At 37.2% G+C, this 23,417-nt stretch overlaps 1 protein-coding gene across 1 annotated transcript in view; it reads left to right on the top strand.

The window, feature by feature from the left end:
* DLG3 (discs large MAGUK scaffold protein 3) overlaps nt 1-23,417 on the top strand; it is a 3,698,230-nt gene that overhangs the window by 3,534,050 nt on the left and 140,763 nt on the right. The gene's annotated exons all lie outside the window — the stretch shown is intronic.

The following is a 23,417-nucleotide window of genomic DNA, read 5'->3' as shown; positions in this document are numbered from 1 at the left end:
ATAGTTAAAAATCAATGGCAGGGAAATCCCAAAAAGAAAGCAGGAATCCATCAGAACAAAGAACAGTCAAATAAGTCAGAATGACTATTTGAGAGGACTTTGTCTCTCCGACCAGCAGTCCCTCATCTCTTCCAGAAAGTGCGAATCTCCATTTCTTTCTTTCTTTGGTAACATATTGTTTCAAAGATGGCAGTAGGAGGAAATGCTTCCTTTTTGGTGAATTTCCTCATCATTCACCAGTCCAAACTCTTCTCTTTCCTCTAGACTTACACTGTGTGCTGTGTGAGAGGGCAATAGAAATTGTTTCTCCTTACCATTTAGGGGAAGGATTTTACTCAAGAATGCTTTTAGTGCCAAAGAAAGAAATCTCTTGGAGACTAGTTCAGGATCTTTCTTTTTTTAATCAGTGCATGATAGTGCACACATTCAGAATGCTTTCACTTCACAATCCATTACCCCTCCTTCCTTATTTGAGTTTTTAAGTAACCTTAGATTTATCACAGTTGTATTCAACCAGGTTTCATTTGTGAATGTGATCCGGGCATGCAAAATCGTATCGGTTCTGTGCCTTACTCTGGGCTATCCTCTGCTCCAAGTGTGTTCGCAAAGTGCCTAGCTCCTGTGAATAGCCCACTGTATGTATGCTATATGATATCCACATATGTTCATTTGTTTTGTATAGTTATTTTTGTATATAAATAACATGTTTTGTAAATAAGAGTTATTTTTGTATATAAATAAAGGACCCCTACTATTTTCATTCTGAGGGGAAACATTTTTGCGGTTGTACTTCTTGCTTCTGTTTCTTGTGCAGTGGCTGTTCAGAGAAACAGGGAGTTATAGCAATGGAGTCTAGAGAGTTTGGTGGTGATTTGGAGCAGAAGATCATTGAGTATTCAGACCAGCTTAAAAATGTGTTGAGATGTAAGAGAGAAGAGAAGGTAGTCAAGCCTTCCATATCTGTGTCTGAGGTTGGAGAATTAAAAGAGAGAGAGAAAAGGCATATATGCCTTTTAGTGGAGCTCCAGTAGTTGGAGATGATAGTAGGAGGACAGTTGAGTCTTCTGTCGATGTTTTTGAAACAGCAGAAGGGTACATAGTCATAGAAAAGCCAGGTGAGCCTTTTCCAGATTCAGAAGAGATTGTCCAGCAGCAGCTATTCTAGGAAGAGAACCAACATAATGAGGCATGTGTTATTGCAACTCTCCGGTTGGAATGGTTGCAGGATGTTTTATTAGACAAATTGTGAGGAAAGCAAACCTGAGAGTGGCAAGAATGTGGACAGAATTCAAAATGAAGATGTATTTTTGATAGAAGAAACGTAGATGGTAAGATGAAAAACTTATGCTGATATTGTTAAGGAAAAAGAAAAAAGAACATCAGGAAAAGAAACTGTTACAAAAGAAAGAAAAAGTTATTCTTTTAGGGTTTTCTCCAAAGAAGAAAGAGAAATAGAAAGATATGAGGTATGGGACAATGTTATTTAATCTTTAGGAACTTCTCCAGCAGATGTAAGAGCTTCCATTCATATAAACAAATTTTTTTTTGTGATAAAATTTTGAAAATAGGCAATGGAAACATTTTTGAGTCAGTATGAAAATAAGAAAGCCTGCCCTCCATGGAATGCTTATGTAGTTGACGCTTTTTTTCAGAGAAACTAAGAAGAATATTTGTTCAACTTAGAACAGAAATTGAAAAAGAGACTTTATGTAAAGATATATTGGATATTTCTAAAGTTTTTGACAATAGAGGTATATGGACCGGGGGTTGAGATTGTAATGTACTAAACATTGAAAATGATAAAATCCGTAATATCCCTAGCATTATAAATATAGATGGTCAAAAATGTGTTAAATATTGAGTCAACTCAAAATGTGTTTCTACTGTGGAAAATCAGATATTTGATTGTATAAAAAGGGAATGTTTTATATGTGGTGCGATAGGTCATGATGCAAAAAATGTGACATAAGATGTTATAAATGCAACAAGTTAATTCATATGTGGATAGATTGTAAAGAAGGGACAGCAGAAATGCATGAATCTACTGTGTCTGAACACATTCAAGGGGTTATGGAAGTAGTAAGTGAAGAGCAACATGGACAAAATCATGTAGAAAAAATATAGAAGAAACGGTCAAAAATTATAAAAGTATGACGCACACAAAAAAATAAATGTAGAAGATGGTACTTAAGTGACGAAGACATTACATGGAATATAGTAAAAACATCTGTAGGTAAAAGAGTGAGAGAAAGAGAAAAATTGCTGGATTAAACACAAAGGAAAAGAGAACATTTTACTAGATAGGAAAAATGGTAATTGCAGGATATTACATTGAATGTTAACAGTTTTAAAAACATAGTTAGAAAATTAGCTATTATAGAATGATGTTTGATAGTGATATTATATAAGAAGATACAAAATTTGTAATGAAACAAGGATTTTAAACTATGTCAGTGGGATAATGAGCTGTACTGAAATTTAGGTCAAGAGTATTACTTAAAGACAGTTAAGGTGCTTGATTTTAGTATAATTTTAATTTGTAGGATTATGGTTATTTATGTTAGAATGGTTATTTTTGTTAGAGGGATAAAGTTGATAGAATAATTGCATTATATGCTTATGTAACTAGCAGTAAAGAAAGATAATGTTTTTCTAAATATTGAATTACATTGCTGTTAATATTGAAGTTATTATAGAAAGATACTTCATTTCCTTTCTGTTTCTCATGTTACAACTGAAGTAAAACAAGTTTTATAGAAATTATGAGATGTGGGGAATTAAGCATATGGAAGAACATTTCATGGACATCTAGTAGAGGAATACATAGAACACATAATAGACTATTTTTTTTTTGCTTTTGGAAGGATGTGAAGTAAAAAGTATGAGGTACATTAGACATCTTTTCTTCAGACCTTAAAGTTATCTGGATCAAATTCAGAGACAAAGTTAGTGTTAAGAAAAGTTATAAAAAGAATTAATGAAACTGAGTGGGTAGGTGAAGCTGAAAAAAAGTTAGAATTATGGGAAGATCACATACGTATACAACAGTTCTAAAAAAAATGGTCTGAATTGTGGATGTCTTTTAAAAAGACATAAAAAGTTATCAAGGATGGCAAATTAAAATGAGAAATAAGTGAAAGAGTTATAGTAAGTTAAGTGAAGAACTTTTTTAAAAAATTGGAAAGGTATCAAAATGAATATTTTAAGATATAACAAGAGTGATGTGCAGTGAATCAAGAAAAAAGAAAAAAAAATGTATAAACAAAGATATTTCCTACAAGGTAAGAAAGAGTAGGTAGCTCCTTATTAAAATTAAATAGTTAAAGAAGATAGTGTAATGAGAGAATTAGTAGATACAAAGGGGATAGTACAGAAAGACTGAAGAGAATGTATATTTTTGTAGAATATACAAAAGATTTCAAGATATTAGAGAGCAATGGATATCCTGGAAAGTAAGAACCATCTCTGAGCAAGATTTGGAAAAAATATAAGATTAGAAGTCCTGGTTATAGTATTGAGACAAGTAAATATACAAACAGCAGTGGGTCCAAATCAACTAGAATATCAAATAAGAACATGACAATATCAGAAGATGTATTTCATAGAAATATTAAACAACTAGTTTTAATGAAGGATTTAAATATAAGGAATTATGTAGTGAAAGTTTTAAATTTATATGGGAAAAAAGGTGAGAGAAAAGATGCAAGAAATTGGAGGCCTATTGCTTTGAATAATGGTAATTATAAAATATTTGACAATACTACAGAAAATAATGGAGTCAACACTTATATTTTGTTAGATTCAATATATAGTGTTAAAGGAAAATAATGTCAAGAGTTATTAATGATTTTTAGAGAAACTGTAGATGACGTACTAAATAGGCAAGAAAATATTTTAATTATGGTAGGAGATCTAAGCAAAGCTTTTGACACTTTATAGCATAATATGCTATGGTGTATATTGAAAGCTTATAATTTGAGTACTACTACTTCTTTCGGCTGCTCCCGTTAGGGGTCGCCACAGCGGATCAACTGTTTCCATTTCTTCCTGTCCTCTGCATCTTGCTCTGTCACACCAACCACCTGCATGTCCTCTCTCACCACATCCATAAACCTTATCTTAGGCCTTCCTCTTTTCCTGTTACCTGGCAGCTTCATCCTTAGCATCTTTTTCCCAATATACTCTACATCCCTCCTCAGCACATGTCCAAACCAACATAATCTTGCCTCTCTGGCTTTGTCTCCAAACCTTCCAACCTGGGCTGACCCTCTAATATACTTATTCCTAATCATGTCCATCCTCATCACAACCAGTGCAAATCTTAACATCTTCAACTCTGCCACGTCAAGCTCTGACTCCTGCCTTTTTGTCAATGCCACTATCTCCAACCCATATAACATAGCTGGTCTCACTACCCTCTTGTAGACCTTCCCTTTCACTCTTACTGGTACTCGTCTGTCACAAATCACTCTTGACACTCTTCTCCACCCACTCCATCCTGCCTATACTCTTTTCTTCACCTCTCTTCCACACTCCCCATTACTCTGAACTGTTGATCCCAAGTATTTAAACTCATCCACCTTCGCCACCTCTACTCCCTGCATCCTCACCATTCCTCTATCCTCCCTCTCATTCACACACATATATTCTGTCTTAGTCCTACTGACCTTCATTCCTCTTCTCTCTAATCCTGCTGACCTTCATTCCTCTTCTCTCTAGAGCATATCTCCACCTCTCCAGGGTCTCCTCCACCCGTTCCCTACTCTTACTACAGATCACAATGTCATCTGCAAACATCATAGTCCACGGGGACTCCTGTCTAATCTCGTCTGTCAACCTGTCCATCACCATTGCAAATAAGAAAGGGCTCAGAGCTGATCTTTGATGTAATCCAACCTCCACCTTGAACACATCCGTCACTCCCACCGCAGACCTCACCACTGTCACACTACCCTCGTACATATCCTGCACCACTCTTACATACTTCTCTGACACTCCCGACTTCCTCATACAGTACCACAACTCCTCTCTAGGCACCCTGTCATATACTAGTCCACAAAGACGCAATGCAACTCCTTCTGACGTTCTCTGTACTTCTCCATCAACACTCTCATTGCAAACATTGTATCAGTAGTGCTCTTTCCTGGCATGAAACCATACTGCTCATCACCTCCCTTCTTAACCTAGCTTCCACTACTCTTTCCCATAACTTCATGCTGTGACTAATCAATTTAATCCCTCTGTAGTTACTGCAGCTCTGCACATCACCCTTATTCTTAAAAATCACATATATTTCTTATTTTTGTACTCAAATTATGAAAGCTTATAATTTGAGTACAAAAATAAGAAATGTGTGTGTTACAGCATGCACACTGACCAAAATTGAAGTTTTGATTAGTGGATGGCTAATTGAAGAAATAAGAATTAAATGAGATACAAGGCAAGCTTGTCCTTTTAGCAATATTGTATTTTCACTAGTTATGCAGTCACTAGTTATATTACTTCAGTAGATGGTAGTGTCAGATGTAGAACAAAGGAAGGTATTGATACACCTGTAATGTTATATGCAGATGATATTCTAGTTACTAAACATTTGAATGGAATGGAAGAAGTTATAAGCAAGTTGAATTTGTGTTTAGATAAAATTGGTATGTGTTTGAACATAGAAAAAATTAAAGGTTTAAGGCATGAAGGTAAGAGTAAAGATATTGAATTCAGCTCTCAGGAAATAGTTTAGGCATTACATTTGGAAAACAAGACCTATTACTATGATGGGAAAACATTGTGAAAAAAATCAAAAATGTGTTCTTTTTGGAAGTCTGTCAAACTTTTTCAAGAAAAAAAGTTTATTTTGTTAACTCTCTTGTGTTAGGAAATATTTCATATATAGAAAAAAAGTTTATTTTGTTAACTCTCTTGTGTTAGGAAATGTTTCATATATAGCTACTATATTTATTATGACATTAGTTGAAAAATATATTAATCTTATCTTCTCCTTTATATGGGGATTTCATTTTAATACTGTAAAGAGGGGTGTGCTTTATGTAGCAAAAGAAGATGGTGGTTTAGGACATGTAAATCAAGTGGTATTTGCAGTTTTGTTAAATCTGTATAAAATACCAAATTGATTAAAAGAAAAAAATGCTAATTTAATAAGTCTGTTATTGCAAAACAAATATATAAAATATGGAATATGATGAAAAGTAAGAGTATATGAATGAAGAAATTAAAGCGTATCAAGAGAAAATCGTAATGTGGAAAATAAGTATGTAAGATTTTGAAGATGAAAGAAACAAAAGTGGTATAAAAAGTAATGGTGAAATATTTTACTGTAAGTGAATTGGAGAATGTGAAAATCAAAGCTATAAAAGAAAGACATGATAGATTTAAAGAGAGAGTAGAATGTCATGATTTTTTTTATCGAGACGGTCAATAAGAAACTACCAGTCAACACAAATGTGCCATATTAAAAAAAAAGTGAAAGAATATGTAATTAGTCATAAAGAAGAAACTACTGAACATGTTTTTGAAATGTAAACGAATAGATATATTATGGACCAAGTTAGACGAGTCATTAATATGGATTTGATTGAATATGGTTTTTAAAATGATAGTGTTTATTGAAAAGGTTGATAAAAATATTTAATGTTATATGGATCATTTGGAATCAAAGATTGAAAGAATTTATATATAATGTTAAGTGGAATTCATCAGAAATGTTAAAAACAAGATTTTGGTTGTGGAAAAGAGTGGGGGTCAGATGTAAATGTATTTTAAATGTAAAAAAAAATAAATGAGGTTAGTGTAAATAGTTAACCAATGAAAAAATGTGAAGGACCAAACCACAGCAGAAAAAGGCATAAACTGATTTAATAGTGAGCGCTTTCACAGGAACCTTTGCTGCTTCATCAGACAATTCAACAAAACAAAAAACACCATATTTAAAAAACACCTCAACCAATAAAATTTATCATCTCATCTACGCAAAACCTTAAAAGATATCTCAACACATTATTATATGAATAAAATGCATAAAAAAATACATAAATAAATGTAGATGCAAAGAGTAGACATAATATATGACTAACTAGTTAATTCCCTAGCCTGTAAAACAGGTTTAATACATATTTTGTCATTAAGACCTCTCCCTGTTATCTATTATGTCTTTACTCTTTGTATCTGAATTTATTTATGCATTTTATTTATATAATGTGTTTAGATATCTGTCTTTTAGGGTTTTGCATAGATGAGATGAGAAATTTTATTGGTTGATGTAGTTTTTAAATAGGGTCTATATTAGAACATTGAAGTTTCAAAACTTCGAATGTTCTAATATCGACCCCTATTAAGAGAACGCTTATAACAGTGAACATGCAGAACAGCGAATTTTTTCCTGGGGAAAAAATTTGTTGTTCCAAAACACACACAGACAACACAAGCACACCAAACAAACAGCAACACACACACACGCACCTAAAATCTTACATCTAACCCTACACTAAACTGTACATACACCACTAACTGTCCACTTACCTTAACCCATACCCTAACCCTAAGGTCCGTCACTGTTGCACACTCACCTCACCTGCGCCCTATCCCTAACTCACCTGCCCTGCCCTAACCCTTACATCCACACAATCGCATGCTTACCTGACCCGTGCCCTAACCCTAACTCACCTAACCCACCCTAACACTCACGTCCACACAATCGCACACTTACCTGAACCCGATACGTAACTTTCCACCACAGCACTGAAAATAGCGAAATGACAGAAACGGACAACCAAATTCTTTCCCTAGGAAAAAATTGGTTTTCTGTAGCTTTGCTATTTTCAGCGTTCGCTAAATAGGGGTCGATATTAGAACATTCAAAGTTTTGAAACTTAGATGTTCTAATACAGACCCTTTAAATATGGTGATTTTTGTTTTGTTGAATTGTCTGATGAAGAGGCAAAGGTTGCTGCGAAAGCGCTCACTATTAAAACAGTTTATGCTTTTTTTCTGCCGTGGTTTGGTCCTTCACATTTTTTCATTGGTTTTCATTTTATTTTTGCGTTGGACCATTTATCTATACTGCTCTTATTTTTAAGTACTGTAAATAGTTTAATGTAAATAATGTAAGTATTTTATTTATTCAGTTTATATTTTAAATAAACTTTGTTAAAGGACCCCTACTTGCTACCACACTTACAGGTTTGATGAGTGTCTACATACATTCTATTCATGGCACAGTATATCAGCTAGAGAGCAAGGAGCTGAGGCGAAAACAGGTTCTGGAAAGGAGAGAGAGATGGAATCAGAGAAAGTAATGAAAGAATGCTAGATTTGGAGGATTTCTTCCAGAAGGAGGTGTTTAGTAGTTTGAGGAGAGATCAGCAATTGCAAGCAGGAGTTACAGTTATGACCCTTTAATTTGGAGGGTTGTAAGATGATTTATTGGTAAACTTGATAGAGGAAAAAGAACAGGAGACTGGAAATTACTTATCCTGGGGAGAATCAATGGAAAAAATTCAGAAAGAAGAGGTGGAAGAAATAGTTGCTCACAAGTAGTGAAGGAGAAGAAAGAGGAGAAAAAATACAGAGGTGGAAGAATCAGGAAGAAAGAATTTTGTTGTATGTATACAAAGTAAAAAAGAGAAGGGGTTGGACAGGTATGAAATATGGGGCACAGTGATTGTGCCTTTAGGAATAAAGGCTTTAGAGGTAAAAGGATTTATTTTAATACAAATGGAAAGGTATTGTAACATTTTCTTTGAAACTTCTGCAGGACTATGGATGTTTTGGGCAAAATATGAAAAAGTTGCATAGGTTCATAGAGTCTACTAGGCTAACGGTCTTAAGGGCCTTTTAAAGCCTAGCCATGCATCCCACATCTCTGACAAGTTCTGATACCCTTGATAAGTGTAAGCAGGAGCTTGGGAGATGAAACATTTACAAGCTTGGGCCTGGGAGATGAACCCTTTACAGGTTGCCTGTGTCCATTAGAGACATAGGTGCCAAACCAGGGATAAATTTCCTGTTCCCCATCCAACTGTCCAGGTTGCACTTGAATTGGGTTAGGGAGGAACTCTGCTTCATATGGATGGGGATCCTGTTCCAGAGATGGAGTAATCTCTGGAATACATACCTCTGTCTTCATCAGATCCTATTTGCATCACAGGCAAGGATTAAGTCTTTAGAATGGGCAGATGTTCTTCGTGTTTCACTGTTGCAGTCATTACATTTGGGTAATCTGCTGGCAGGTTGCCCTCAGTTGGCCTGAATATCAAAGTCTTGGGTCTTGCGTCAGTTGCCGTCTCTTCTTCAGTGACGTCAGGGGTATAAAACAGGCAGCCAACACCATTTTCTTTAGTCTTTCTTGCCGCGCGGTGCTCAAAGCAGAAGCAGTTTGCAAGTGCCAGTCGGCCGACTCCTGAAATTTTCGAATTCGAGTTTCAGAACCTAAGTTTTCACTTAAAGCAAGTACCCCCATTGGGGAAACTTTTTCTTGCTCCATACCGATGTCAGTAAAAGTTAATAATTGCGTTACTTGTGGGAAGCAAATACCTCTTAAGGATTTCCATTTGTACTGTATTCCTTGCCTAGTCCCAGATCATAATACATCATTTTTATATAGGCTTCAAGTTAGATTGGAATAATTACTTGTATATTTAAGATAGGAAAATAAAGTATATAGAATTATAGCAGTATATACATATGTTTCATAAAGAGAGAGAAAGTTTGTTTAAAGAGCTATTTGTTGACATCATAGTTAATATGGACATCATAATTACAGGTGGTTTTAATTGTGATTTAAGGAATAAAAAGAAAAAAGATCAGACAAGTAAATTAATGAGATATATATGAGATGTGGAAATTGGTACTGGGGAATATAAATACAAGTATGTATAGCAGATGAAATGTTAAGATAGAGACTTTTTTTAGTTTGTAAAAGTATAAAGATAATTATAGAAGAAGCACATGGCAATATGGCTATTAGTGGAAGAAAATTGAGCATATAAAACTTAGGAAACAAATTTAAAAGGATAAACGAGTGTGAAATGAAAATGGAAAAAGTACTTTGTCAGTTATGGTAAAATCATACAACTATGAGAACTTGTTACAGTAATTGGTCAGAATGGTGGTTAGTATTTAAAGAGAAATATAAACTAGATTTACAGTGGGAGCGTGGATTAAGACGAAAAGAAAAACAAGAATATATGGAAATGCAGAATAAAGTATTAGAAAGTTTGGAAAGAAATGAGGATGTATGTTACAGAAAAGAAGAAGAGCTATATGAGGGAAAGCAAGAGAAAATAAAGGGATTGATGCATAAACAAAGATATTTTGCAAGGAAAAAGGAATATTTTTTTCTTAAAGTGGAAAAAAGAAAGCGGCATAATCAGGAAAACGAAAAATGAAAAAAAGGTAAGTGGAAAAACAAAGTAGAATTATGGAAATTGTAGTACAGTATGTTATGAAGGGGAGAGAGTTAAACATGAAAATGATTGGAATGTTAAACAGTTTGCTACAGAAGGAAATATGTCTATTATCAGATTATCATAATGGAATTAGATTTGGTAATGAAGAAAATAAATAATAATTCTGCAACAAGTTTAAATTATATAGATTATTTTATGTATAAGAATTTGGAACAATGGCAAAGAGAAATTTTGATATCTATATTTAATGAATGGTTAAAAGATTGTCTTTGTCATACAGAGACGTGCAGTGATATTATGAAATGTATGTGAAGAAAGGAGACAAGGTTGAAATGAATAATTGGAGACCAGCTGTATTAGATAATACTGAGTGCAAAATATTTATGAAAGTAATACAAATAAGAATAGAGAATAAGACGCAAGGTGTTTGAGAGCAGTATTTATGGAATTAAAGAAAATGATGGCAGGAAGTATTAATGATAGATACTAAAAAGAAAGTAATGAAACAAAAGTATTGGTAGGGAAAATAAGTAAAACCTTTGATATGACAGTTGATATATTATGAAAAATAATGGAAGGATATAATTTTAGCAAACAGATACAGAATGGGATTAAATAAGTGTATAGAAATAGTAAATTTGTCAATTGTCAATTTTCATTCATTCCACAATTGGGTCTGATCTAACTTGGGCACTTTTTACAGCTCATGGAGACTGGAAACTCTCAAGCTCCTTCATTACCTGTAATGCTGTAGTCCCCTACCATACCTCAGATCTCATTTGATACATTTGCATATGGACGTGGTTGCTGTGAGCTCTTGAGGTTTAGTGTTTTCTGGTTGGATAAGAAAACATATTTTTTTCTTTGCTGTCATTATCTTTTTTCTATATACATTTATTGCTCCCTTGTCCTATGCTTTACTTAGTGTAATTTAATTAATATTGTTGGTATTTTTCTCCACTTTACCTTTGTCCTTCTGGTAGTTTCTTTAACTGCCATTGTTGGTAATTTTTTTCTTTTTTCTTTCTTTTCTATTAAAAAAAAAAAAACAAAAACAAAAAAAAACAAAACTTAGTATTATACTGCCTTGTTTTAAGATGGCTAAAAAAGCTTCCAGTTTTATAAAAATGCAAAGAGTTGGGCATGGGATCCCTCTGTCGGATGCTCATGACTCTTGTGTTTATTGCTTGGGCCTGACACATTTAAGGTGTCATGAGGTGTTTGCAAAGCTTTTAATCTGCTGGCCTTAGTCGATGAAAAGAATAAGGTTATTTTGAAAGGTCTACCACCTACGATCTTCTCGGAATCATTATCTGGAAACCTCCAAATCCGACAAAAAGCAGCCCAAAAAGTGGCCATTGGACCCTTCTTGATCTTCCACTCCATCTTCTGATCCTACCACATAGCCAGCCCATAAAATGCTGAAATGATCAGATCTGAAGACTAAATCTTAAGATCCTTCTGCCTCAGATGTCCAGTCTGTTTCATCAAATTCAATATATTTGGATCCAAAACCACTCCATAGGACTTTGTATGTGTCCTCTCTGGACATGTTCCTTCCCAGCTCCCATCACCTTTTTTAGAGAGATGCTGCATGTTCCTTCCCAGCTGCCATCACCTTTTTTAGAGAGACACCGCCATAGTAGATCCACTTCAGTGGCCTCTTCTCATTTTTTCAGGAGCTTGACAGAAGCAGATGTGGATAAAATGACGAGTAAGTTTCAGCACAGATTCAGGTGGGAGTTCTCCCGACTCCTACCTCTTCTGGTCCAGAGACCTTTACCAGTGCCACTCCACCCATCTTGGCTCCTTCTCCATTATGACCCTTGGCTTCAGAGCCCTTGGATCTGAGTCTTCCAGGACTGTGTGTATCAGATCCAAAGACTGTTGTATCTTCGGCTTTAGTACATTGAGTGCACCGCCTCAGAGTGTGTCAGAGCCAGATGACTCTGAGCCATAGCATCATGGTTAGATCTGAGGTGTTGCAGTCTACTCCAAAATTGTTGGAGCCATCTCTGCTCCTCAGAGCCTTGGCATTGCACAGCTCTGGTCTGACCTCTGACTCTGCTTGGCTGCCTTTGGGTCAGAGGGAGCTGATGGTCTCAGAGCATGGTTTCTTGGTTCTGTCTGCCTCCTTCTCCCTGGAGTGTTATGCCTTTGACGTAGTGAAGAGAGTGTTTTCTGCTTCTAGAGGATGGATGATTCCACCTCCTTTGGATCTTCCTTCTGAATCCCATATGTTTTTTGTCTTGAGGCTTGGCACTTTACTCCACAGAGACAGCCAGCTCAAAGTCTCCAGGATACCCAGTAGGGTATACTTATATTTTCTGATAATTCTCAGGAACATCCTGCTGAAGAAGTTCATAGGAAGAGAAAGTGCAAGAGGAGCCACTTAGACTCTCCTCAAAAGTCAGTCACAGAAGATACCAATTTTGATGATCGGGAAGGGTCCCCAAGATAACTACCTGATGATATCTCCTTTGGAGACAACCTAGAGATCCACACAAAGGTGTGATTTGTCTACTGAAAACCATTTCCAAGAAGAATCTGTATTCCTGGAAGTTTGTGTCTGGCACATTACCTCCTGGGTACTCTGCTGGCCAATAAGCTCATTGATTTGATCCCTGGGCAGGCATGGAAGGAACCTGACACTGTTGTGTTGATCCCCAAGAGACTAGACAGGATCTAGACACCACCAAAAGGAAGAGAATTTTGGAGCAAAACTGTTCCAGTAGATGCCATGGTCATAGAGGTGGCCACAAAGAAGGAACTTGTGGAACAGAGTTAATCTGTCCACCACCCCCTAACAGGGAGTCCAGGGCATTGTACAGCTTTGGGAAGGATGTATATGCATCAGCGATCTTTGCACTCAGGTTGTGGATTTATTTGGCATACTTCACCAAACTTCGCAGTGACTTCATTAAGTAACTTTTCAAATCCCTCTCTGGAACATTTACTTCTAAGGCACAGAGCTCTATTGCCTCACAGCTGGCTACCCTACAGTCCACCTCAAATTCATTCATGAGTCTCATTTCACATGCAGCTGAAAGTACCTGAAGGGCAGCGAGTTCAGGCATTTCTGTTAGGAGACATGCTAGGATGCAACAGTGTGATTTCACTGGGCCCTTTAATTCCTCATTTCAGTGTTCCTTTTGACAAGTTTTTGTTTGGTCCTAAAGTGAAAAAAACACTCCAGATGTGAGCAGGATGATAAGACCCTGTCTGCAGTGGGTGTACATTTTTTGAATCTTCAAAGAATTTTCTCTGGGAATTAATGGGGATGCTGAAAAATGTAGTTCAGAAAACCCCAGGGTCCTTTCTATGATCCACATGGAGATAGTCCCCCAGGAGCAATGGGGAGAACTTGAACAGAAATTTCCACCCATGCGGCAGAGGAGGACCACAGAACCAGGGGTCCAGAGATCTCTTCTCTGACAGATCCTACTAGTGCTCTGGAGGCAGTCGGGTCATCTATCCCTGCACCAGACAGCCTGGCTAGACATGTAAAAAGGGTCATGGGTGCAGAGGGTTATTTTCAGAGGCTATATAATACTAATAAAAAGCCAAACAAGCAGATAAAGGCTGCCTTATACCAAAAGCAAATATAAATAAGTAAAAAAGAACAAGGCAGCCAAATACGGCTAAAAGACAAATTTATTAAAATACAAGTGGTAAGCACTTTCATGCAGATACAGTGCACCTTCATCAGACCAATAGAGTAAAAACCAAACCGCACACATTTAAATAGCAGAATCAATTAAAAAAAGCAATTAAAGAACATAATTAATGCTTCAGAGGGCATGCCTTTAAAACGGGCTTTAAAAGTACACATCCATACAGCCCTGGTGCTCTATGTGCAGTGAGCCTAATAATCCATTTGGACTCTGCCAGTTCTAATTTATTCCTCATATCTCCACCCAGCCTATCAAGACCTATCAATTGCAAAACCATAAAAGTGAAAGTATGCCCAGGTTTACCATGAAAATGTGTGTACAAGGCACTGGTGGGGTCATGTCTACATATATAATCCAAATGCTCCATTATACACTCTTTAAAAAGGTGTTCAGTCTTCCCCATATAGAAGCATGAACAGCTTCTAGATTGGGCCAGATAGACTAAATGCACAGAAGTACAGTCAGCATAAAACTTGGGTTCAAACTTATACCCATTATTAGGATGTACAAAAGTTTTTTATTCACATATAAACTCACATGCTCTGCAACCCCTACGTGCATAGGTACCTTTCCTAACTGACTGAACACAGGATCTACTTTGCTCAAAATTATAGCATAATTCTCTCTAAATTGTCTATTCTTGAACCTGAAGGAGGGACCATTCCCAACTATATCTTTGATACCATCATCGGCTAAAAGCACAGGCCAGTTTTTTTCTAATACCACATGCCCTTCCCATATCACTGATATAAGTCAAAGCAGCCTTATTCTTCACAGACGTATCAGTGTTCATTCCTTTTCTACAACCACCATTAACCCTCTACCCTGGATGAATAGAAGGGTTTAGCCCTAACTTCACGGACTTGAGTACAGTCTGTCATATTCATGAACACTTCATTGTGACCATAGCCCCTCTCTATCTAAACACATCCTGTAGACACCCAACTGCTCCAGCAAACATCTCATCATTGGTATGTAAACGAGACATTCTAGGAACCTGCCCCTTAACAATATTACTAAAAATATGGCTAGGGTGCATGCTGGTACAATGTAATAAATTGTTTTTGCGACATTTTTTTCTAAAAAGTGCAGTCTCAAAAGAGCCATCATCCATTTTAATAATTTTAATGTCCAGGAAGTCTGTTTTGTCAAAAGCCACTTTATGTGTAAATGTTAAATAAGAGGTTGAAGAAGTCAGTTCCTGTGATGTACCTCCCCACAGGAGAAATATGTCATCCACAAATCTACAATATAATTTAATGGATTTATTGAACCTATTGTTCCCAAGAACCAACTCCTCCTCCCACTGAGCCATAACAAAATGCTCTCCTCCCCTGTCCATCACATTCTTTTATCTTCCCATAAAGCTTCCATTAGGAAGATTTACATAAGTAAATGGAAAAGATTTGTTTTTTGGGCACAACAGGAAGACACCGACCATTTTTCAGCACCAGTACATAAAGTTCTTGAGTTTTTGGCTACAATTTTTAATGAAGGGGCTACTTCCTTAATTGTTAAAGTGCAACTAGCTGCCATTTCTAATTTTCATGTAGGAGTTAATAAGTCCACTTTAGCCTCTTCAAAACATTGTAAGGTCTTTATAGGGTGTACCTTTCTCTTGAGACCCCTCTTTTAAAGATGCAAGTCCACCGTGGGATTTGAATTTAGTTTTACAAGCTTTGACTCTGTCTCCATTTGAAACATCAGCAATGTGTGAACTAAAAATTTTAACCTGGCACACTATCTTTTTGGTAGCTATAACCTCTTCTTGAAGAGTCTCTGAATGTCAAGCCTGGTCTTCTAAGCCTCCGTATTTAATTTTCCATAGACATAGGGTAGCATTACAAACCAACCCATCTTTTCTTCCTAAGGAGGTGTCAGAATCCATTGTCAATTAATTTATTAATCTTCCATTTTTTTTTCCAAATTTCACAAAGAAAGGAGAATACATGTTACATTTGTTGGATGTTCACAGACAGTTACATTTCTATTTGCATAGAACAAAGAATTTCAGAAACTGAGATCATTTTTTTGTGGAATTGAAATTGAGCAAGCCAGTTACAAAAATAACTTTAGCCAGATTAACTGATTGCATTTCCTTTGTCTATAACAAATTGGGTTTGTCTTTGTCAAAACCTTTGACAGCCTAGTCAGCCAGGTCCATGGCAACTACATCAGTAGTTTTATCCACATCTTCCATGGATTATATCTGTGTGGCTGCAACTTGGGCTAATCCTCCTACCTTTATTGCTCCTTACAAATTGGATCTGGTCTCGAGGGGAAGAGCAGCCTTCAGCTCAACAGTGCTGAGGAATATCCTTCCTTAGAGTTCTCCCGGGATTAAGGTAGCTGGTGACTTTGTCACAAGTTTTCAGGTATGAATGAAAATTGACATCAAAAAAGTTATGTACACACCATAACATTATATCTGTGTTAGTCATTTTAATTCTTCCTCAACTCCATTCCCTCCAACCCCCTACCATTTGGTTTGTGAATTCTGGAAGAACAAGAAGATAATAAGGGAACCAATGTTCCTGCCTTTGAGCTCCAGGTATTGTTTCTCATCTCAGTGTTTCTATTTTTCTATAAGTCCGCAAACAAGATCTGAGGTGTGGTAAGGGACTAGAGTTGTATGGGTAATGGAGGAGCTTGAGAGTTTCCAGTATCCACAAGCTGTAAAAAGCATCTGAGTCAGATCTGAGGGTTGGATCTGAACCCAACTGTTGAGGAAGAATGAAAATGGAAAACACAGATGGAACATTATGGTGAGTACATAACCATTTGTCAAAAAAAGAAGTTAAGTGAGATAGGGGTTTAAAACAAGGATATCCAATGAGTAGTAGTATTTTATTTGTGATAGTTATGAATTGTGTAGTAAAGAAAATGAAAGAATAAAAAAGCCATGGTATATACAGAGTAATGGTATTGAATATCCAGTTATGTCTTATGACGAGATCATTCTTATAACTAAGTAAAATTATGGAACAAGTGATTTTCAGCATAAATAGCTTACAGGATATCGGAATGTCGTTAAAGAAAAAAGTAAGGGATTTGTATCAGAAGAGATGTTGAAAGAAATTCAGTGTGGAATAGATATCTGTTTTAGGAACAATTTTGTACACTGAGTGTGGTTAAGGAACAATGGTTGAAAATTATACAATAATTAGGAGACATTCATTTTATATGGAGAAGATATAGATTATTGCATAGAAAAAAGAGCATTTGATAAACTCTGTGTGGATGGGAAAAATAGCATATTGCTAAAAGACTTGGAAAAATCAGTTTATTGGATTAATATTTAGATTCATTTGGGGATCTATATTAAATCCAGTGAAGAACGAAGTGTTGTATTATGAATAGGGATGAAGGTAGTTTGGATTTATTGAATGCTATAGTTTATGGGGCATAGTTACATTTGTGTAGGGTACTAAGGTGGATAAAAAGTAATTTGGTAGCCAGATTGTTTAAGATAAAATGTGATAGAGAATGGAATTTAATGAAATTGAATAAGAGGGAAAGAATGGACAATTGAAATAAAAATATATGAAGAAAAAAATGTGGATGTTAAGTACAGAAAAGGTGGAAGAAAATAGGAAGTTATGGTATAAAAACATGTAAAACAAATTGGATATTAAAAATATGGACTGTCAAGATTTTCTATGGCAATTACAAATTAATAGACTGCCAGTGAAGGGAAATATGCCTTATAAAATGTAAAGGTGTACATTTTTATTTTTGTGATGAATTAGGAACTACAGATCATGTCTTTCTGACATGTAAAAAGAGTAAAAAAATTATGGGAGAAATAACAGAGAAAAATATTTTGAATGAAATACAGGATTACAAACAGTCAAATACGAATATGACTGCATATGGATTTTAAGAGGGGTAAAGTAAGAAATGTTAAAGATTTAGACAATAAATTGTTTTGTTTTATATGGACTATTTAGAATGAAAGATTGAATGAGATTATGTTTAATGGAAATTGGGTAATACCAAATATAGTACGAAAAATTGAGTGGTGGCTGTGGAGAAAGGAGTGTGGGGGTCCATATGTATGTGATATGGAAAGTTTGAAAAGGATAAAGAGATAGAAACCTGATGTAAATCTTTGTAAATACCTATATATGTGAGTAGGTCAACTTGTATACATTTGTAAATATTTGTAAATACTTGTATATAATAAAGGACTCCTACAGATACTGTATTCTCTTATAGAGTGATAAGAATGGGAAACAGTCTCATGTTTATTCAGCATCCCAGGCTTTTTTTAAACATAGTTTAAAAGTGTTTTTCAGGACATGAGTGGAAAGCTAACAAGTGCCCATTATAAAAAAAAAAAAAAAAAAGACAAAAACCTATCATTTGCAAAAGTGTGGAATGTATAAGTAAATAGAAAACAGTAAAAAACAACAAAAGTATGCAGCTGTTTACAAGATAACTAGAAATTATCCCACCAAAGGGTCCAGAGTTTATAAGCGCACCTGCAAGTAATACAGTCAGCTTAACAGTAGGACCATTAATCCCATAAATTTGCAGTAAACCCTTCTGCAAATATATCATTAAAGTAATATAAAGCTGAAAGTTGTGATCAGTAGAGTCCCTGAAACAAAACTTTAAAATGATGGGCACAGTTAAGGAAGAAAGGGCAGAGTCTGGCCAAGCTCAGGTTTGAACACAAAATTGTGAAAAAAAGAAGTTATGTACTCACCATAACGTTCCATGTTTGTTGTCCATCTTGCCGTTCATTCTTACAATGATGGGTTCAGAGCCGATCCTCGGCTCCGACTCGGCCGAATACACAGCTGAAAGAGACAAACTTGGCTCGTGGCAAGTAGGTATCCCATAATGCAGTGGTGTAACTCCCCAAATTTGTAAAGAACCATATATGTATGTATGTGTATATATATATATATATATATATATATATATATATATATATATATATATACACATACATACACTCACACACACATATATATATATATATATATATATATATATATACATACATACACACACACACACACACACACACACACACACACACACACACACACACACATATATGCTAGCCCCAATGGAATAGGAGAAACAAACTGAAGCAGGGAACTCCTAAAAGGAGTAAAACATCCACCAGGTCCACAAGGAGTCATTGGAAGGGGGAAGGAGGGAGGGTTCGTAACAATGAATGGCGAGATGTGCAACAAACATGGAATGTTATGGTGAGTACATAACTTTTTTGTTATGTTGTCCTATCTTGCCTTCATTTTTACAATAATGGGACAGCGTCCCTAGCACCTTCTCCCTGGGTGGCTTATGAGAGTACACCTTTAAGCACAGTGAACCCAAAGTAGGCCCTGTCCCTAGAGGCCAAATCCACTTTGTAATGTGCGATAAATGTATGAGGAGTAGCCCAGGTAGCTGCCGCACAAATATTATCCATAGGAATTCTGACCTGAAAGGCAGAAGACGTAGCCAGTGCTCTAGTGGAATGAGCCTTAACTTAAATGGTAAATCTCGGTTTGTGGTATAGGTGAAAGTAATGCAGTTTGAGAGCCAGTTAGAAAGGGTAGTTTTTTAAATTGAGCTACACTTTTTTGCATCTGAAAAGGATACAAACTGGTCAGATTTTCTGAAATCTTTTGTCCTATGCAAATAGAATTTGAGTTGTCTGTGGTTTATGTACTTTGTATTCTGCCTTGTTGCTGTGATTAGGAAAAAACACTGGAAGCTCAATAGATTGATTTATGTTAGTTGAAGAAAAGACTTTAGGTAAAAAGGATGGATCAGTTTGTAAGGATACCCTATCCTTATGAAATATCAACTATGGCGTTTGATAGATAGGGCTTGCAACTCTGATACCCTTCTTGTAGATGTTATAGCAGCCAGAAAAATGGTCTTCCAGGAAAGGAATTTGCGGTCCGAAGATGAGGAAGGTTCAAAAGGTGGTAACGTTAGGTGCGACAGAAGAAAATTTAAATCCCAATGAGGAAGGGGATCCTTAAAGGGAGGTCTTAATAAGGAGACACCTTTCAAGAAGGCTGTACACAACCTGTGTGACATTGTTTGACGTAGGATCACCAGTGTGGAAATTTGAAATTGCAGCGCTTTGTACTCTGATGGTTGCTGCAGCTGAACCCTGTTGGAAGAGTTCCACCAAGAATTCCAAAATAGTGTGAATAGGCGCAGGAAAAGGGTCAATGTTTCTGTTTTGAGCCCAGAGGAAAAACCTTTTCCATTTGCTAGAATACAGTTTTCTTGTGGAAGCTTTATGAGAGGACATCAAGATATGTTTAACTGTTGGAGTGAAATTCTGAAGCCTGATTAAATTGGGAAGTGGAGCAGCCAAGCTGTCAAGTTGAGGGTGTGGGGAGAAGGATGAAGCGCACCTGACATATGTGTCAGCAGGTAAAAATCCAAATGTCACACCCAGCACGTAGAGCAAAACACCAGCGAGATAAAACTGTAAAGAGTAAAATAGACAAAAAGGTACGCTGGTGTATAACAGCCAGATATCCAGTCACTGAAAAACACAAGATGTTCACACAAGGAAGCCACCACGCTGGATGAGCAATGTGGAGATAAATCCTTTATTCGTAGTAAGCGCTTTCGCCCGTAGGCTTCTTCAGACTTTCAAACATGTTTGAAAGTCTGAAGAAGCTCTGAAGCTTACTACGAATAAAGGATTTATCTCCACATTGCTCATCAAGCGTGGTGGCTTCCTTGTGTGAACATCTTGTGTTTTTCAGTGACTGGATATCTGGCTGTTATACACCAGCGTACCTTTTTGTCTATATGTGTCAGCAGGTCTGGAACTGGGTCCAGAGTCCAAGGCTTCTCTTGAAGATGAGGCCAAAGGAAGGGGAACCAAACTTGATGAGGCCAGTAAGGAGCAATGAGAATCATCCTGTTTCCCAAGGACTGTGTTTTCTAAATGACTCTGGTTATGAGAGGAAACAGAGGAAAGGCATACAGAAGTCCCGAAGGCTAATTGTGAGCAAGTGCATCTCTGTGTCTCTCCCAGAGGGGGGGATTAGGGTAAAGTAGTTGCTGCACTTGGCATTCATGGGAGTGGCGAAAAGATTGCAGCAAGGCAGACCCCATGTTTGGAAAATACTTTCTGCTACGTTCTAATTGAGAGACCACTCGTGAGGCATTAAAATTGCCCTGCTCAGCTTGTCTGCTATCACATTGGACTTGCTCGGAATGTGCATTGCTATTAGAAAGTGCTGGGAAGAAACTTCCCATTGCCAAACTCTTAGGGCATCGTGACAAAGGAGGTAAGATCTGGTTCCCCCTTGCTTGTTTATGTACCAAACCACAGACATATTGTGTGACTGTATCACAATTGTCCCTAGAGGGAGAGAGTCATGAAGTGCTTGCAACGGAAGCACTGCTCTCATCTCTAGGAGATTTGTATGCAAGTGAGCCTCGTATACTTGCCATATACCTTGGATTGTTCTCCCCAGATAATGCCCCCCCCCCCACTCTATCTGGGAAGCATCCGTGGTCGCCGTAGCTAAGGGTTGTTGTGGAACAAAGGGTCTCACTATTGTCACATGGCTGGAGTGTATCCACCATCTTAAGTCGTTTTTGTATGATTTTGTTATCCTGATCAGATGAGACATAGGAAGCTCTTGAAGTGACCATTGGGAGAACAACAGTCATTGAAGGATCCTCATGTGCATTCTGGCAAGGGGAACCAGTGTTATTGTGGAAGCCATTGTCCCTAATAATTTTAGAATTAGCTATGCTTTCATCTTGGTCTTTGGAAGAAGATGAAGTATCTGTTGCCTGAGTGCTGAAACAATGTCTGTTGTAAGACATGCAACCAGGGAAGTGGTGTCTAGATCTGTGCCTATAAATGTAGTATATTGACAGGGCAACAAGGCAGATTTTTGAAAGTTGACTGTAATACCCAATTGAGCGCAAATTTCCAAAGTCACATCCCTGGCTTGTTGGAGTAGATGCTTGGTGGTGGCAGATCGGAGCCAGTCATCTAGATAGGGAAACACTCGGAATCCTACATGCCTCATGTGAGCCATGACTACTGCCATGCATTTGGTGAACACACTGGGGGCTGTAGTGAGACCAAAGGGCATAGCTCGGAACTGATAATGACTGGCTCCCAGCCAGAATAGTAAGTACCTTCTCGTTGCCCTGTCCATTTTTATGTGGTGGCAAGCATCTTGAAGGTCTATCGAGCATATCCAATCATCTTTCCCTAAAAAGGGAAGTATAGACTGCACTGTCACCATTCAGAACTTTGACTTCTTGACAGATTCGTTTAAATTGCTTAGGTCTAATATGGGTGTCCAGTCCCGTTCTTTTTGGCACCAAAAAGAATCTTGAGTAAGTTCCGAATCCTATTTGGTCTGTGGGGACTTCTTGGATGACTCTTTTGTGCAGCAACTTTTGAATCCCTATAGTTGCTTGCTCCCTTAGATTGAGTGGAACATCTGGGATTGTTCTGGTCTGTGGGACAGAGAGAGTAGGAAAAGGGAATGGAATATCCTCTGGATATTATTCTTAGTACCCACTTGTCTTTTGAGATAGTTTGCCAGGCTTCTGGGTACATAGATAAACATCCCCCGACTGCCTCCAGAGCAGAGCAGTCAGGCCTCCTTTCAGGAGCGCTGATAGGGACGTCCACGAAAGGAATCACGGTTACCCTGGTTCTGTCTCTAGGGTGGCATTTACTGTTACCTCCCCCTCTGTCTCTGGGGAAGGATTCACCCCGTGCATCCTGGAAAACTTTCTGGGATCTTCTGAACCACATTTTCCCACTCTTCTGACCTTTAGGATAAGGTTTTGAAGGTACGGAAAAACGTACTCCAACGGCAGAGAGAGTTTTTCCTTCCTGCTCGCATTGGGTGACAGTGTCTTTTACTTTGGGTCCAAAGAGTGAGGGACCGTCAAAAGGGGAATTAGTAAAAGTAGACTTAAAGGGCTCCACAAAATTGCACAAGAGCATCCAGGAGTGTCTCCTAAGGGAAACTCCAGAACCCGCTGCCCTGCTTGCTTCATCAGTTGCGTAGGAGATCACCCTCATGGAGGATTTGACGATGGAATTCAAGGTGGATAGCTGGGAGGAGAACCTCATTCATCCCCGCAGCCAAGGTACCTTGTAGAGTATCTCCTAGTTCTTTCAGGAGATCTCTCTGTAGCCTTGTGAAATGAGTGAGGTAGTTTAGCGATCGAAGAGTAAAGGTCGCTGACAAAAAGACACGCTTCCAGTATCTGTCCATCATTCGAGAGTCTTGGTTGGGAGGATGGACAGATGAGGATGTCTCTGAAAGTTCCTTTTTGGTGGCTGCTG

Source organism: Protopterus annectens, chromosome 15.part0 (assembly GCF_019279795.1).
Source record: "Protopterus annectens isolate FY-2018-M chromosome 15.part0, PAN1.0, whole genome shotgun sequence".
Taxonomy (NCBI): domain Eukaryota; kingdom Metazoa; phylum Chordata; order Ceratodontiformes; family Protopteridae; genus Protopterus; species Protopterus annectens.
Note: the sequence above shows the minus strand (reverse complement) of the source record. Positions and strands in the feature narration are given on the sequence as shown.